Here is a 16144-nt window from a genome sequence, read left to right as displayed (position 1 = left end):
TAGCATCTGCGTGGGTCTCCTGTCTGGTGGCTTTTCGGGCTCCGACAGGTCTGGCTTGCCCCGTTTACCAGCAGTGCCATCACCTGGTTGTCCAGATCTGTCCATGCTTCATGGCAGAGATCATCAGAGATCAACAGTCACTAGAATGGATCCATCCATCTACTCTCTCCAGGGCTCCTCAGGGGGGACACGCAGGTGTTCGCCCCAGCGACCGGCACCTCCCACCTGTATCCCCTTTCTTATCCCACTGCCAAAAGGGTTTCACCTCCTGGATATTATATAACCGCTTCCCAGTGCCAGCACCAATTTTGGCTGCTCAGGTTACAGGATTGCAGAAGCCATTTGAAATAAAGGAGCCGCATTTAAAGGGGCACGGCTGCAGCCCTGCGGGGTGTGCTTGTAGCAGCATGGCTGCAAAATCTGCCAGCTAAATGCGAAGACTAGTATGTGCCGGGCTTGCGGAGGAGTTCACACTCTTGGGGAGTTAAAGCAAGGTCAGGAAAAATTACTTTTAGTGGGTTTGAGGTGCAGGCAACCGAGGCGGTGACTTGCCTGTGGGTACACGCCACAGCAGGGCATAAACACAGCCTCCTCCCCGGGGCTGGGACCGGTGTGCTTTTGGCTGCAGTCCTGTTTCAAGGCAATTCGTGGTGACTTGCTCTCAGAGCCATGCTATGGAGGGAAGAAACGTTGCCTTTTCTGCTTCCAGCACTGAGTAAAGGATTCTCTAGTGTCAAGACTTTTCTTTCAAGCAAGCGCACAATTGCTCTGAGGCTTGTGGGAGCTGCGATTCCCTCAGCCCCTGCAGCTCTGCCAGTGAAGCTCGCTGCTTTGTGCCCATTCCCAGGACGGTAACATTGCCAGACAAATGTGGAAAAATAGGTGCCTTTTCCCTGGATCCAGTCCTGGGGCAGATCAGTTGTCATGGGTCCCATGCATGACATTCTGGCTCAAAAGAGAATCTTCTCCAAATAGACCTTCTCCAGGGACTTTCCTGGCATCGTGTCCTCTGGGAACTGTGACAATGTCATGGAACTGGGCTGTTGAAGCTGCCGGACTGTTGGAGTGGAGCATGGATAACCTACGTGGTGCTCTAGCTCTCCTGCTGCAGGGGATGGAGGGAGGGAGGCAGGCGGTGTGGGAGACCTGACGGACGGGGCTGGGAAGGGGGAAGCAGAGAGCCCGACGGCAACCCCTGAGCCCCACGCTGCAGGCGTAGCCCTTGGGAAGGCAGGACAGTGCCCAGGCAGCGGCAGAGCAACCTTGCCCCATGCACGCTCCTTTGCAGGACAGGACCTGCCTGGACCACTCGCTCCCTGGCTGTTCGGCCAGATGACGGGCCACGCCGGAGCAGTTGGCAAGGGCAGGTGTCATTAAGGAGAGGTAGATGCCAATGACATTCAGCTTCTGCCAGAGAGGGTTTGGAGGTGGTGCCACAGGAGACGGGCATCTTCTGTATGGTTTGAGCTTTGAGCAATGGGCCTGTTGATGCTTCACAAAGATGCCCGGCCCCTCTGAGCAGCCAGAAGCTGCTCCCAGCAATACAGACAACAATAACATTCCTGTTGCCTTCAACTGCTGTCGTATTTGAGCCATTGTATCTGTTGACAATACGCTGTGGGCAGAGCTGAGGCGCTTCCAAAAATTCTCTTCAGAGTCAGCCTGTGATATAATTCTTTGGTATCAAACATCAGCTCAGCACCCTGAGTGGCAGTGGTGGTGGGATGCTGGAGAGAAAGCAAGGCTGAGGGGGGATGAAAGACAAAAGAAGGGGTGAGTGGAAGGATGGAGACTATAACCCAGACCTTCTTGCTTTCATCTCTCTGACAGCACTCCCCTCCTGTAGTAGTTATGGTGAGAGAACCTGTTTATATTTTGTTTCTGTTCTGTTTCTTTCTTTGGGCTTGATAGAAAAAAAAAAAAAAAAAAAAAAAAAAAAGCAAGCAGCAGATGCAATGGAAAAATGAAGTGAGAACAGCAATCCTCCTAGGTCACCCTCTTTTTCCTTTCCACTGTGCTTGCCAAGCACAACCCATTTCGGTCTCCGCTAACAATGCTCCGTGCTGCACTACAGCGTGTCCAGCCCCCGGGGCACGAGCTGAAACAGAAACTCCTGGCAGCCCCTGGGGAAATGCAGCAGTGAGGAGCTCAGTACAACCACCACCAGGCTTTTCCCCTGACTCCAAAGCTGTGGGATGTCACTGTCATGGATGCGTCTGTCAGGGTACCTCCTGAGGGTTGCACATGGCCGAGGAAGACACCGTGTCCAGCATCTGAGCGAACGGCCAGACACATCTCTGAGTGCGTGACAAATAGCATGGCAGTTATGATGAGGTTGTTGACAAGCCCCAGGGGACTTTATAGAGCAGTCTGTCATTGTTAATCAAAAATATTAAATTTTTTTCCCCCTCTGCCTGTCCACAGTCCTCTCAACACTGAACTGCTTGCTTTTTGGTCTGTCCCAAAGAAGAGCTTCAAAATACAAAATGCTCCCTAGGAGCAGAGCCCCAGGCAGTATCACGTTCAGATGCCTGATCCCTTGCAGCTGGTTTTAAAGAGATTAAAACTAAACTCTCTTCAGCGAAGTGACTTTTGGCCTGTGGTCTGCAGACCCCCTATTTCTGAAAGGTCCGTGGAAGGTAATTAAGAGCAAGCCGTTTGCTGGCCAGCTCAAATTCACTGTGTGGAGCCTGCATCTTCAAAGGGAGAAAATCTGGTGAAGATCTAAAATCGGAAAGGTTGAAAGCCACTGGTCCAAGAAAGTGAAGGCACTTACAGAAGAGATGGCTGTGCTGGCTGTGGTGTACCTTTTTGTTCCCAAAGGAGAAGTCTTGCCTGCTTTTAGAAAGCACTGCAGGACCTGGTTCCTCGCACAGTTCTCCCTTAAGTATTGGCTATGGAGTAAATGGAGGAAGTTTTCCTTGCCGGAATATCTATTTCCTTCCTAAATAAACCATGGGTGAGTCTATTGGTTGTTGGTTTTGTTGTTGGTTGTTTTGTTTTGTTTTTTAATAGAAGAAACACAAACCAGTAGGGATCTTACAAAGCTTTTAATAGCTGCATTTGGTCCCTGGGTACTGGGAGGACTGGTGAAATCACTGAACAGAGAGGAGGAAAGGACCTTGGGATCAGCCAGCCCATCCTCCTCTCCAAGGCAGAATTAACTAAACCTAGCCCATGCCTGACAGATGTTTTTTGACATGTCTTTAACAGCCCTTCAGCGTACTCAGGAAGTGATTCACTCACCTTATTATTTAGAGGTGGTTCATGGCATTGACCTGGGTCCTTTTACTGTGTTTTAGGCACGTGAGTTTGACTTTTCCCCAGTGGGAAAAGAGAACGGGTTATTCCCTTGCCTTCTGCAGTGACCTTTCACATGTCTGAAGCCTATTACTGTGGCTCCTCTCAGTCTCCTGTAGGCTGGATGAAAACACAAGCCAGGCTTTCCAGACCTCCATCACAGGCTGGAATGGGAAAGCAGCTGGGCAACCCTTTGTGCAATTCTTCCACTGTGCGTGATGGTGATGATAGAGGGAGTAGATAAAACCAGGATAGGTTGAATGCCACCCATGCTCCGTACGCTCGGCTGAGAGCAATTCAGGTGCATCAGCACCAAGATGCCTTTTTGCAAACCATCCAAAGGCCTGAAGTTATGATTCTGCAAAACTGCCTTCGTCCTCATGAGTCACAGGACAAAGGAGCAGTTGGATTTGGACTCTATTACCTGGCCTGTACCCTCTACTGATATGAACCCTGTGATCCCTTCTGCTCTGACTCTTACCTCTTACACCACGGAGCTTCCAGGAAGGCTTGGACTGAGACTCAAATACCCGCTCTGCGTGGGCAAGTTCAGACACAGGTTTTTGCAAGCAGGCCTTTGCTTCACCCATGGACAATTTTCATCTGGATGGGTTGCCTCCAGCCCCGTCTGTTGCTGTGGCTTCACACATACAGCTCGTGGCTTGTTCTTGCCTCCTACTCTTTGGCCTGCCAAAGTCCCATCCCTGTTGCAAATACCATAGCCCTGAAGCAGCCAGGTACAGTGCTCCTCTCGTTTCACAGGAAAATTCAAAGTTTTTCATCCACAGGGAAGTAGATCTGCATTGAACTGTTTTCTGAGTCAGTGCCACTCTCGAAGCTAATGACATGTCAGGATTTGGTCCATGGTTTCTGCAAGGCTGCAATATGGTAAACCTAGCCTGATCCCTTCCACACAGGTGAGGCCAGACTTTGTTCACAACAGGACATTGCTCCACGTCTAACCTATTGCACGGACACACTTCCCACCCCTAGTGTTACTGTCTAAGCCTCCCACACTCACGACCCACTGTCACCCCATCAGTGTTGCAGTGGAGCGCAATATTGTCTCGCTGTATTCAGCAAGACAAAATCATGTTGCAGGTAACAGTTCAACAGCTCTCCTTAGCCAGGCTGAAGCCTGGGGCCTGTTGAGGGTGTTTGGCTGACTAAGTGCAGATAGCTTCATTTTTAACACTGTGGACCAGTCCTCCAAAGGTTTCCCCTTAGCCGCAGGGCAGTGTCACAGCATCCTTTCTGCCACAACTCAGGCATACCTAATGGCATGCCTTGCACTTCTCCTGTGGCCAGGATGGTGGCCTGTATCACTTACACGTGTTTGTACTGGTGTCATCCTCTCCATGCACTCAGAAAGAGGGGCTCTGACCCACCAGCAGTGGGGTAATGAAATGCTGGGTTTGGTCATACAGGTGGCCTGGGAAATTCACAGCTATAGGGTGTGAGAAGCGCTCTGCCAGGTGCTTCTCACCTCTACCAGAAAAGATTTTGCCAGTACAGCTAGGTATGACATCCATGCTAGCATGGGAGTGCTACTGCTGGCGAGGCCCTGCCTGTAGAAGGCCTTGTAAATGATGCCAGGATGAGGCCCCTGCGCTGGCGCTTTTGCTGGGCTACAATTGCCATTGCGCGGGAGAGCTTTGTGACTCCCCCAGTACGTGCTTGTACAGGCTGCCAAGAGCAGGGAAGCACTTTTCACAGGCAGCGCAATCACACGCTGCAAATCAGGCGTACTTCATGTCGCTGCTTGGGTGCCCCCTCCCAATGGCTGGTCGCTGACACATGTGGGGACCACGCTGTGTCCTCAGCAACCACCACGGCAGTGCCTTGGAAAGCTCGGCCTCTGTGCTCGACACGGAACAGCCTCACCTCCAGCCCAGAGCACCTGTTTCACTGGCCTTGGAGCTGTGGTTGAACTCACAGGTCCCCATTTAGTCTGTGTGCAAAAGAAACATCCTCGAAACCGTAAATGCTCATGTATTACTTCTATTGAGGGCACCACTGGGAGTCCCTGCCCTGAGACGAGAGTTTCCCAGTGGAGATCTGTGCAAACAGACGTGCTCTGTGCAAACTCCTGTGCCAGCCTGCTTTGTACCTGGGGGCTGAACAAGTCACATCTCAGTTGCAGAAATGCGGTTGCCCGTACGAATTCTCCTGATGCATATAGACCAAACACTGCTCATCTTGTTGGGTTCCTGGCTCCAAATGATCATCTTTCGAAGTCCCTGGCAAAATATATTCTGATTTCATATTCTAAAAGGGCAGAAACCGTTCATGTATTTCCTTATTCCAGAAAAGGTGGAAAAACTCTTGGCTGGTAACCTACCCTGTAACATGCTGCTTTTGTTCAGAGAATTTCTTACACCAAAAGCCACGTCTGATGCTTGCTTAGCTGCTCTGAGCAGCGTGAAAATGTTGTATTATGTGGTTGTCAGAAAACCATGATGAGGCTTGTCCACTTGGGAAATTTTACTGACATAACTTCTTTGACTGTATGAATTATGCTGGTGTAGCTAAACAGATGATAGATATGACCACATATTATATGTCATTCCTTAGCTAACAATACCGTGCAAAGAACATGTTGTGGGCAATACCCTGTTTTGATGTCTCTGGCCTGCATAGACGGCGGCTTCCTCAGACTGCAATCGGTTCCCAAGATGGCACAAAGGTTACGGACTGCCTCCAAGCTCCCGGTTGGGGACCACTGTTGTGTGTAGGGGTATAGTAATAGATAAACCATATAATTACCTCTGATCACATTCACATCAGGGACTTCAGGACCAGACCTTTACTACATCTGCTATCAGTTAAGGCTGTGAAGAACCTTTTGCTTACTGAGCTGTGTCAGCAAGTCCCTGCTGTGTTGTACATGGAGGAGTTGAAATAAGCTACAACTGGTAGTTAGTGTAAAGCCCCACGTGTTTTGCTGTACAATACAGCAGTGAGCTACCTTGAGAGGGAGTTTCTTAGTACAGACCTTGCAAGAGAGTGGCCAGCCAAGAGAGTTTTGCAGCTAGCAGCCTGCAATCAGCCTCACCAAGCACCTCCATGAGGAAAGGACGAGGGTTTTGTGGTCTGAAGGGGAGCTGAAACAGCTCCCAAAGCAACCGAGTCCTGCAAAGTCCAAGCAGGGCTCAGATCCATGCAGTGAGCTGTTTGATAGCAAAGCCTAACAACTCTTTGCGTCCTGCCTGTCCTCCCTGCCCACGGACACCTTGTCAGCTTCACCAGCTGATGGGAGAGGCAGGCTCCCAGCAAAGAGATCAGTCCCAGATCACCCCAGATCACCTAGCCTGACCAGCTTCACTTGGACATCATCAGCTCCAGACATGGGCAAAACACAAATGCAACTAAAGTAGAAACGTAAGACATCTTTTTTTTTTTTTTTTTTTTTTTTTCTACAGGAACAAACAGACTCCTATCTTTTACATTCTGTTATGCAAGAGGGATGATTAGGAAGGGACAAAGCCGGGAGGCTGAGCAACCCAGGTGTAACCGAGACCCGTGTTATGCTAACAAGGAGCTTTGCTACACACGGCACCACTTGTTATGCCGCTGTTTGGCCCGACTCCTGCTGCTCAGACAGTCACGCAACAACCTCTCGCTCTCATTAATGCCAGATTGGGTTCCCACCGCTGCTCCCCCGCTGCTTTTAATCATATGGCCACCAGCCAAGGACTGCTGGGGAAAACCCTACCCCTTAGGCTGGGTGTCAGCTGATCCTAACTAAACCACATAGCTCTTGGGATGAGGGGCAGGGGGGGTGGTGGTGCATAAAGGAAAACAGCAGGAATGGGGGCAATTCATGGGATAAAAAGGATGAAGGTCAGAGATTAAAAGTGCAAGAACAGGGAGCCCAGGAGGGACCACAAAGCAGAGCTCCACCATTAGTGCCTACCTTTACCTGCAAGCATCCAAAGTGCAGGAAGAGAAATAGTCATTGTGGTGTCGTCGAACCCCCTCTTCATCCTCCTCCTCCTGGTTCTGCAGGTGGTCAGGCTGACCAGAATCAAGAGGAGGCTGCTAAGGTCTTGTGGCATGGTGGAGCCGCAGGTGGGGAGGGTGCAAGTGGGGGGAAAACCACGTAGCCCTTGGGGGAGATGGGAGAGGGGCTGGGGCATGCCAGGTGCGTGCATGCCAGGGTCTCTCTTGCGGTGCAGAAGGGATTTGTGTCCAGGGACCCCATAAACCACGCTGTCACCATGCCTGTGCCTGCTGCTTTTGAGGGGTGTGGAGTTGGCTCATGGAGCTAGCAGTCCTGCTGGTGTCCTTCAGCATCTTCAGAGGTTGGGCGCTGACTCCATTCAGGGGTTGGGAAAAGGGAGCAAGTGGAGTCTAGCTGCTTGTAGTCCAGAAAAGTTCTGATTTTGATGACACCTGCCAGGACTGTCCTCTGGAGCACTAGGGTCTCTCTGCCATCTGCACACAGGAGGAGGAGGATACACAGTGGGGACTGACTAAGGATATCCCCCATCTGCCCCTTGGTGGTTGCAGGACACCTGGTTGCTCTGAGATGTTCACTCTAGGCTGGAGAGGAATCAGTGGCAGAGACAGCCCTGGGCAGAGCATGGAGCTGGTGTCCCCAGGGATGGCACAGAGCAGAGGCAAAGGGACCCGTGTGGCTAGTGCTCTTGGCCCCACTGATGTGGGTGGGGGAAGCTTCTGGGCAGGTGACCAGACAACGTTCACATGCACCAGGTCTGCTGGCTGAGAAGGACCAATCTTCAGCACACGCCATGAGCAGCACCTACAAGCCCACCTCAGAGCACGAGCCCCCTCGCCTCGCTGTGCAGAGAGGTGGGGATCCTTGGCGATTCAGAAGGTCCAGCCTGGCAAGGCCAGCCCAGAAGCACTTGGTGTACTGCAGAAGTACTGTGGCAGTATTTTCACAGCCAGTGACACTTGTGTTCCCAGGCATACAGACACAAGGTCAGTCTGACCCTGGTACTCCATCCCATTCCCCAGCCCCAGGCAGTTCCCAGCGCAGACCTTCTGAATTGTTCACCAGCTTCTTAAGTGCTCCTAACAATCCCCATTGTCTGTACAGGGGGACTTGGGAGGGACACAGGCCACCTGAAGGAAAGGACAGTGTGGTGGGTTGACCGTGGCTTGCTGCCAGATGCCCACCCAGCTGCTCTCTCACTCCCATCTCAACAGGACAAGGGGAGAAAACAGAATTTAAAAAAACCCCTCGTGGACAAGATAGTGATAGTTTAACAAGAAAAGCAAAAGCTGCACATGGAAGCAAAGCAAAAAGAAGAATTCATTCACTGCTTCCCATTGGGTGGCAGATGTCCAGCCAGGTCCTGGAAAGCAGGATCTCAGTACACATAGTGGCTGCTTAGGAAGACAAACACCATAACCACAAACACCCCTCCTTCCTCCTTCTCCTGAGCTTTTATCGCTGAGTACCATATATGGTTTAGTCATACGGTATAGAATATCCCTTTGGCCAGGTTGGGTCAGCTGTCCTGGATGTCCCCTTCCAAGCTTTTGTCCACCCCCAGCCTACTTACTTGTGGGATGCAGGGAGGGGAGAGGCAAAGCCTTGACACTGTGCAAGCGCTGCTCAGCAGCAGCCAAAACACTGGTGTGCTATCAGTGCTGCGGTAGCCACAAACGCAAAGTACGGCACCGTACGGACTGCTGCTGCGAAGGTTAACTTCGTAACTCCATCCCAGTCAGACCCAGTCCAGACTGTAGGCATGTCTTGTCTCTTCTGTACACACACTTGCAATTGCTCATCTTTTTTTTTTTCTTTTTGCACACTCTTGCCATCTCACTTGGACCTGAATCTGCCTCTCCAGCGATACCCATTTCTTAAATGCCGTGGTGTCAACTCATCGTGTATACAATGAACCGTTCTCCAACATCCCCAACAACCTCAGGAGTGCTTCCACTCAGAGATGCCCATTTTTTTCCCCTCGTGCATGTTGCCACAAACACCTGCAAATAAGCCATTACACACATTTGTGCTCATACACACCCACTTGTTCCTACCACAAATACAGCTTGGCCACTAATCTGAACCTCTGCGCTGGCAAGCTACTTAGCAGCCTGAACTTTTAACATAAACTAGACCGACTGCACAGGGGAGCAGCACTTGCATCAAAAATCACGTTAGCTTCCCTTCTGTCTTCCCATCCAGACAACGTGGCAGCCTGGGAGTCATGTTATGTCAAGAGATGTAGAAGTCTGAACTAGCTGCAGCTGCCTCGAACAGCTCTGGAAGGATCTTTGTCTTTGTTCAGTTTTGATCCTGCTTTAATAGGCAAAAGTAACCGGTTTAAGGCAGCACGCCGAGTCCCTGGGAAACCCACTGCTAGAGCAGACGCTTGGCTTTGTCCGGCGCCTGGGCACCTCACGCAGAATGGGGACTTTGTGTTTGCTTTTAGAAATAACTAATTCATATATGAGGTTCATGAATATTCAGCTTGTGCTTAGGGTTGGGGAGAACAATCCCTAAAACAAAGAGGCAAATTCTTTTACCCTTCATTTGGGGGAATGCAGTTTTCAGCCTGCTGGCTGCAAGTAGCCTGTGGTCCCCGTCTGTTACAGCAGGATCCATTAATGACCCGTGTTTTTCCAAGCCTGAGCGTGCATTGCTTGTGAAAAACAGATGCAGTCAGCGAGGGCTTGGAGGTAATGTGTCTGGATGAAGGAGAGTTTGGAGGTGAGTCCAAGAGCACAAGGAGCCAGGCTGAGGGCAGTCAATCTAGCTGTGGTAGCCTCTCCGGCTCTGTCCCCTTTCTGTGGCTGTACCTCCAGTCCGGGGAAGCTGTGCCAGAGAAGCCTCCCATGGCTTTTTCTGCGTAGCTACGGTAGCTATTTCTCTGAGCAATGAAAAGCAACCAGTGAAGCCTCTGTCTTCACCAAAGCCATCTGTCAGTAGCATGCTATTCCCAAAGTTGCGCATGGCCTCCTCCCTCAGCACACATTTTGGAGCTTAAGCACACTGTCAAGGTATTGATGGTAAAAAACTAATAGGAAATAATGTTTGTACCTTGTTTGTCTGTTTCAATGGCCCTGCACATGTTGTGAACGCACATATTCCTTCCCAGGCCACCCGCAGCCGATGAGCAGGAGCTTGCTATGCACAGCGACCTGGGTGTGTACCTAGGCTCTTGTATACATACTTCTCCATACAAAGCAGCTGTTGATGTTGTGTGCAAAAATACGCTTTCCTTGTAAAAGTGCAGTAAGCTTTCCCAGTAAAAGTGCTCTTTTGCAGCAGTAACAACCCTACACTTGGGTTGTTACTGATCTGACGAGGTGCTGTCTTCCCTCCTCTTCCCAGACCCCTTCCAAAGTGATTATGCTGGTAACACTTTAAAGTACAGCCTTGTTTTCCCCGTCTTCACCCTCACAGGAACTCTCCAGGCTCCTGTAACTGTTCTGTGTTGTCCAACCAAAGCGGTAGAACAAGTTGGGTGACCACTGTGCAACTGATCACCGCCAGTAGCGGGGGAAGGCAAACAGTCGGGGATGGAGCTTGACAAAGCGGGCACTGATTGCGTCAAATGAAGGCGGTGTTACTTTTGTGGATCTCTAGTCTGGTCCCAAAACTCTGCTCCAGCGGTGGCAAGTGAACCATCCAACGGTCTTCTGTGTTCATCAGTGCTACCTCCTGGGTGTGCAAGGCGCCTGCCTGGAGAGGCGTGTGCAGGGAAGGAGGCTTCGTGTGACCTCTCATCTTTTCCCACTTGCAAGGAAATGTGTGCAACACCAGCTCCCATTGCCAGGCTCTCCTCCACACTTCCAAGCATTGCCTTTCTTTTGCAAGGGTGTCTGTGTACCTCTTTCTCCTCTTCCCGTTTTTACCCCAGGATCTCCACTTTCTCCTTTTGCTCAGCTGCAGGTTTTCCATCCCAGCTCATACTGCAACCCTGCATTCCTCCTGTCTTCTTCCAACCCCCTCTTCCCCCTCTAACACCATTCCTCTTTTTGTTTTCCCCGGAGAGGCGCTGCTCAAACTGTCCACCTGCCAACCAAGGAGGAGGAACAGGGATGAAAGAGGGACACAGCCCATGGGCAGCAGGACCTGGTGCAGCATAACGGTACGCTGCATTTGCCACGAGTGGTGAGATGGAGTGGGCTGTCACACCGTTATTGTTGTGTTGGCATGGCAAAGGTGGGAGGCAGAAGGCAAGGGATGAGGGGGAAGGGACTAGAAACTTCAGCTGCCCCTTTGTTTTTTCACCTCCTCCGGTTTATCTGGTGCCCTGTGGAATTTATGATCCTCCCCCCTGCAAAGGGCTGTTGCATTTCAAGTCACAAGAGTGCCTTCCAGCCGGGTGATCGACCTCATGTCATTTGGCCAGCTAGCCTGCCCTTTAACAACCTGGATGGGCTTAATGAGCAATAACAAACTTTCTCCCAGCAACAGATTTGGGAAGACTGATTATCTCTGTTTTACAAGCAGGGAAACAGTGTCAACCCAGTCCAAGTCTCTGTGGCGGAGCTGAGTGATGGATACAGACCACGATTTCTCATACATTATTCTGAGGCTGCTAATGATCCCTTGTCCTTTCTCCTTCCCCACGCACAGCTGGATATTTGCCTGACATAGGGAGAAAAAGAACATTAACTCCTGTCATTTGAAGAGGTAGAGAACAGATAAAGCAGAGGGGAACGGGAGCAAGTCCAGCAGAAGCCAGTGAGAAAAATCCCACCTCAGCAGGAGTTGTCATCTAGGTATTGCTTGTCAGGTACCCAGGTGAGGGACCTTAGCAGCATCAACCTTATCTGCTTCTCGTCTCATTGCTAGAGTGTGTTGCAAAGGGGACAAGAGGCCGGGTTTGAGGGGATGCAGCCCCTGTGACATGCAATTGGAAAACCACTTCCAGAGCAGTTCTGCCAGCGATGGTGTTTTACAAAGAGAGCAGCCCCTCTGTGAAATGTCAGCGCTAACAAGCACGAGGGGCAGCCCCCCTGCCAACAGCCCGTGTCGGATCACTGATCAGGGTCCACCTTCCCCTCTCCTCCAGGCAAGGGCACGTGTGGAATGGGCCTTGGCAGCACCAGGGCAGCCCTGGCAGCAGACTCTTTCCCAGCACCAGAGCACCGTGCCTTTTTCTGATTAACGGGGCACAGCTGAGAAGCTTTGGGAATTAAAGATAAGCCCCAGCACTGGGAGCATGGCTTCTGCCAGCCCTGTAACCTGGTGGGAGAGGCAGGTGAATGCAGGGATGTGGATTTCACACCCCTGTAATGTCTGAAACATCTCCAGCTCTGGAAGATGGAGGTGAGCCCTGAGCACCTGGGGATGTGGCAGACTGACCAGAAGGTCTCTGAGGACACGGTAGGTGTGGGTGCAGTCACCTGCATGCTGGGTGAAGCACTAGGTGCTGGGATGCAAGGGCTCACGTGTTGCTGATGGCTCTGTACCCCTTGCCAGCTCAGCTAGGGGTGGAAGAACACACAGGCCTGGGGCAAGCAGGGTGCCTGGCAGCTACGGCTTTGTTTTGGCGCCTGGGGGGGCTTTACTGCAGTGGTGCAAAATGCCAGTGCTGCCGCATGCTCCCTGAGAACCTTTGCCTGCCACCAAGGCATCCCAGGCACCCGCAACCCTCCCTTTCCCTAGGTACACAGCAGCCCGAGGGCTCATCAGTCCACCCCTCCTCTCTGTCTAGGCAAGTGCGGTGCCTTCAGGCTGTAGTAGGTAGCTATAAGAATTTTAACTCCTTCCTCCCTGTCCTGGGAGGGAAATGCACAGATGCAGGCAGTGGTTCCATGCAGCTGAGACCCAGAGTGTCAGCTTGACAGAAGTGGCCTCCTCTGTGTATCACCTGGCAGTCCAGATGTGTCAGTCTTCCTCCTGGGTGCTAAGTTTCAGAGGTCAAGCTGATATCCATGGGGTTCAGCTCTCTTGTCATTGCTTTCCTGTATGTGCTCTCTCAGATTCTCAGTGCCCGAGACAGGGACACACAAGGTATAGACTTGTTTGGTTTGCATTTATTTTTATATTCATAAAACGTGAAGGCTTGTTCTTCAGTAATCTCCAATGCTGCTATACTGACATCCTCTCAGCGGGATTTGCAACAGGATAGCTGATGGGCTGACTGCATGTTTCTTGGATCGATTTCAGCTTGCCTTCCTTGTGGCTCTGCTGTGGCTTCTCTGGTTACCACGTGTAGATGTGCTGAAACCCAGATCAGTAACACCCATCGTGCCTTCTGCCACTGCACTTCTGGGGGAGCGAGCAGCAGCGTCACCTGCAAAGGCTCCTCTGCTTCTGCTGCTGCAGAGGAGTCATGCAAGCCTCGGTGCCAAGGCCTGCAACTCAATCTGTGAGCATGACCTTTTTGGTAAATCAAGCCAAGTGTCCTGAGTTTCTAATTCTCCTGCATTATTAATGTTTTGCTCAGGAATTAATGTGGGTTGGGCTCTGCCAATGGACCCATGTGCTCATTTCAAGTGCAAGCGTATCCAGAGTTTGGAGATGGCTAGAGGCAGGAATTTGTCCCAGTCTTTGGTTGGTTTGTTTATTTTTAAAAAAAGACCCTACAAAGTTATGATCCAGGGACAAGTATCCTCATAGGTGGATGGAGCCCATGTTTCAGTCCTGTTTCTATCCACTCACCAAGGAAACTGTTCACTTAGGGCCACGGGGAATTTCACGCTGGGGTCAGAATTCAGGCTAAGTTTGTATTATATTAAGTTAAAGACTCGGAGAGGTGAGTAAAAACTTTAAGAGAAAGCAGCAAGCTGGGCAGAGGGCTCAGAAAACAGGCTCTCTGAGAATATGTGATAGTCTGGTGTGTTTTCATCCACATACAGCTGGGCAGAGACCAGAAATGCTGCCCTTTCATAGCAGTTGCGATGCATTAATCTCCATGTCCATGGAGGCAAGGCAGGCCTGGCTTGTTTTACAACAAGGATAGTTTACGGTAAGCATTGAGGAAATATTTCCAAGTTTTTAAGGGCCGCTAGTCCTCCAATAAGTACTCACAGCTCCTGCTGCTGAGCTACCACCCAACAGTTCTTAAAAGTCCCTGCAGTTCGGGCAGGGTGGGGTAGGTATCCTTGATCCTGTCCCAGAGCAACAGGTGGGTTAATCAGCATGAACTAGTTGGTGAGGCCATCTGGTATGGCCCACAGCCTTTTTCCTTGGAAGACAGGGGCTTTTGGGGTGTGTGTTCAGTCAGCATCCCTTTCATTCAGCTGTGTGGGGCTGGCTGAAAAGAGCCAGAGACCTCCCGGCTGTAGGAGAAAGCGTGGGGGCACCTTGCACACGAGTGCATGGCCCCAGTGGGGAACTGCAGTTTTCCATTTTAGGATGTAGTTTCTAGACTCTGTGGTGAATCCTCTCCAATTAGCACATGGAGTTTTGGACTTCAGTATGGCCAGAAGTGGGGCGATGTCTGCGCAGTGAAGCTTACAGCTTGCGCTTCTTCATGGTTTGGCTCTAAACCCTACCCTTGGATCAAACATCTTTCCCTTTCAGATTTAAGGTAGAAATCTAGTCTCACAGTCCAACTGGTATAAAGGTCTAGTAAGAGTGAGTAACACCTCAGCTACACAGGGCTAAGCAGGACTTGGATTATCTTTTTTTTTTTATTACACTACTACCTTCCTTCAAGCCATTCCCTTTTATAGTGGCAATGACCCAGTTCATACTCATTAACTTGGGTGGACTGACAGCAAGGAGCTTGGCTTTCCTGACCCAACCACATCAAACAAACAAAATCTTGCATCAACAGAGGCACAAGCATCACTTGCCAGCAGGAACCAGAGGTGTAACCTGCACCCACTTGCACGGTTGTTTTTCCCCTCAGCCTCCTCTGGCCATTACATTTGCTAATGGCATTGGATTTGGGATAGACATTTTGCAACCTACTGTGCTGTCCCCCAGCAGAAGAAATGCAGCTACGCATGGCACAACAGGAGAGTGGGAACTTAACAAGTTAACAGCATGAGGTGGAGTACCAGTTGCGCTCAAATCCCTCTGTACCCTGGGGCAGCCCTGCAGACCCTTGGGTGAAGAAGGGGAGCTGACATCCTTCCGTTGTGCTCCAGCTTGCCCCAGCTGCCTCACGGCACCCTGCCTGGAGTCCCCATCTCTGATCACATGCCAATTGCTGTGCTGTGATTTTTATTTTTTTTTTAACATTATTTCCCACCCCACCCCCCTTAGATGGCCATAGATCATGAAAGCACCTGTGTTTTGCTGTCCAGGGCTCTGGAAGCACTGCTAGAATCTAGCTGACCCTCAATATACTGCTGCCTGTGTGGGCAACATTGACAAAAAATATTTCCAAAACTCGAATGCAGAGCAGACTTTCTCTTTGGAAGAGTAATAAACAAATCTCCCCTCCTCTTCTAGCCAAAGAATCCTTTTCTTAGTGTTTTTTTTTTTTTTTTTCCTTCCTCCTACTTTTCAGGGGGTTATGCCCTTTTATCACCCTGTCTGTTCTCTGTCACCTGGGAGAGGCAGAAAACTCAACATGACAGATCCATCTTTCTTAGGGTGGAAGCTCTCCCAAGCGCCTCAGCATATTGATGAAATTTAATACCTCAGAGAACCACCCACCTCACTCACGCTAAAACCATTTCTTGAAAGATCGCATGAAATAGTCTGTTGTGCAACTCCCAGAACATCAAATAACCCCCTTATTTATAGTATATACACCTATAACAATAAACCTCCCTTTTGAACTGCATTGGCCAATATAGATTTAAAAGGCTGTTTTCCTTTTAAACAACAAATTGAGATGTTGATTAAGCATTCAGTGCCTTGGCTAGAGAGGAGCTGGTCTCGTGACTTCCCGTAGGACTAGTTGATTAGGTTTGCAAAAACTTCTGTTTCCTCTGCTGCGGTTCTCTA

This window comes from Falco naumanni, chromosome 5 (assembly GCF_017639655.2).
Source record: "Falco naumanni isolate bFalNau1 chromosome 5, bFalNau1.pat, whole genome shotgun sequence".
Lineage (NCBI taxonomy): Eukaryota > Metazoa > Chordata > Aves > Falconiformes > Falconidae > Falco > Falco naumanni.
The sequence above is the reverse complement of the archived record's forward strand: the minus strand, read 5'-3'. Positions refer to the sequence as shown.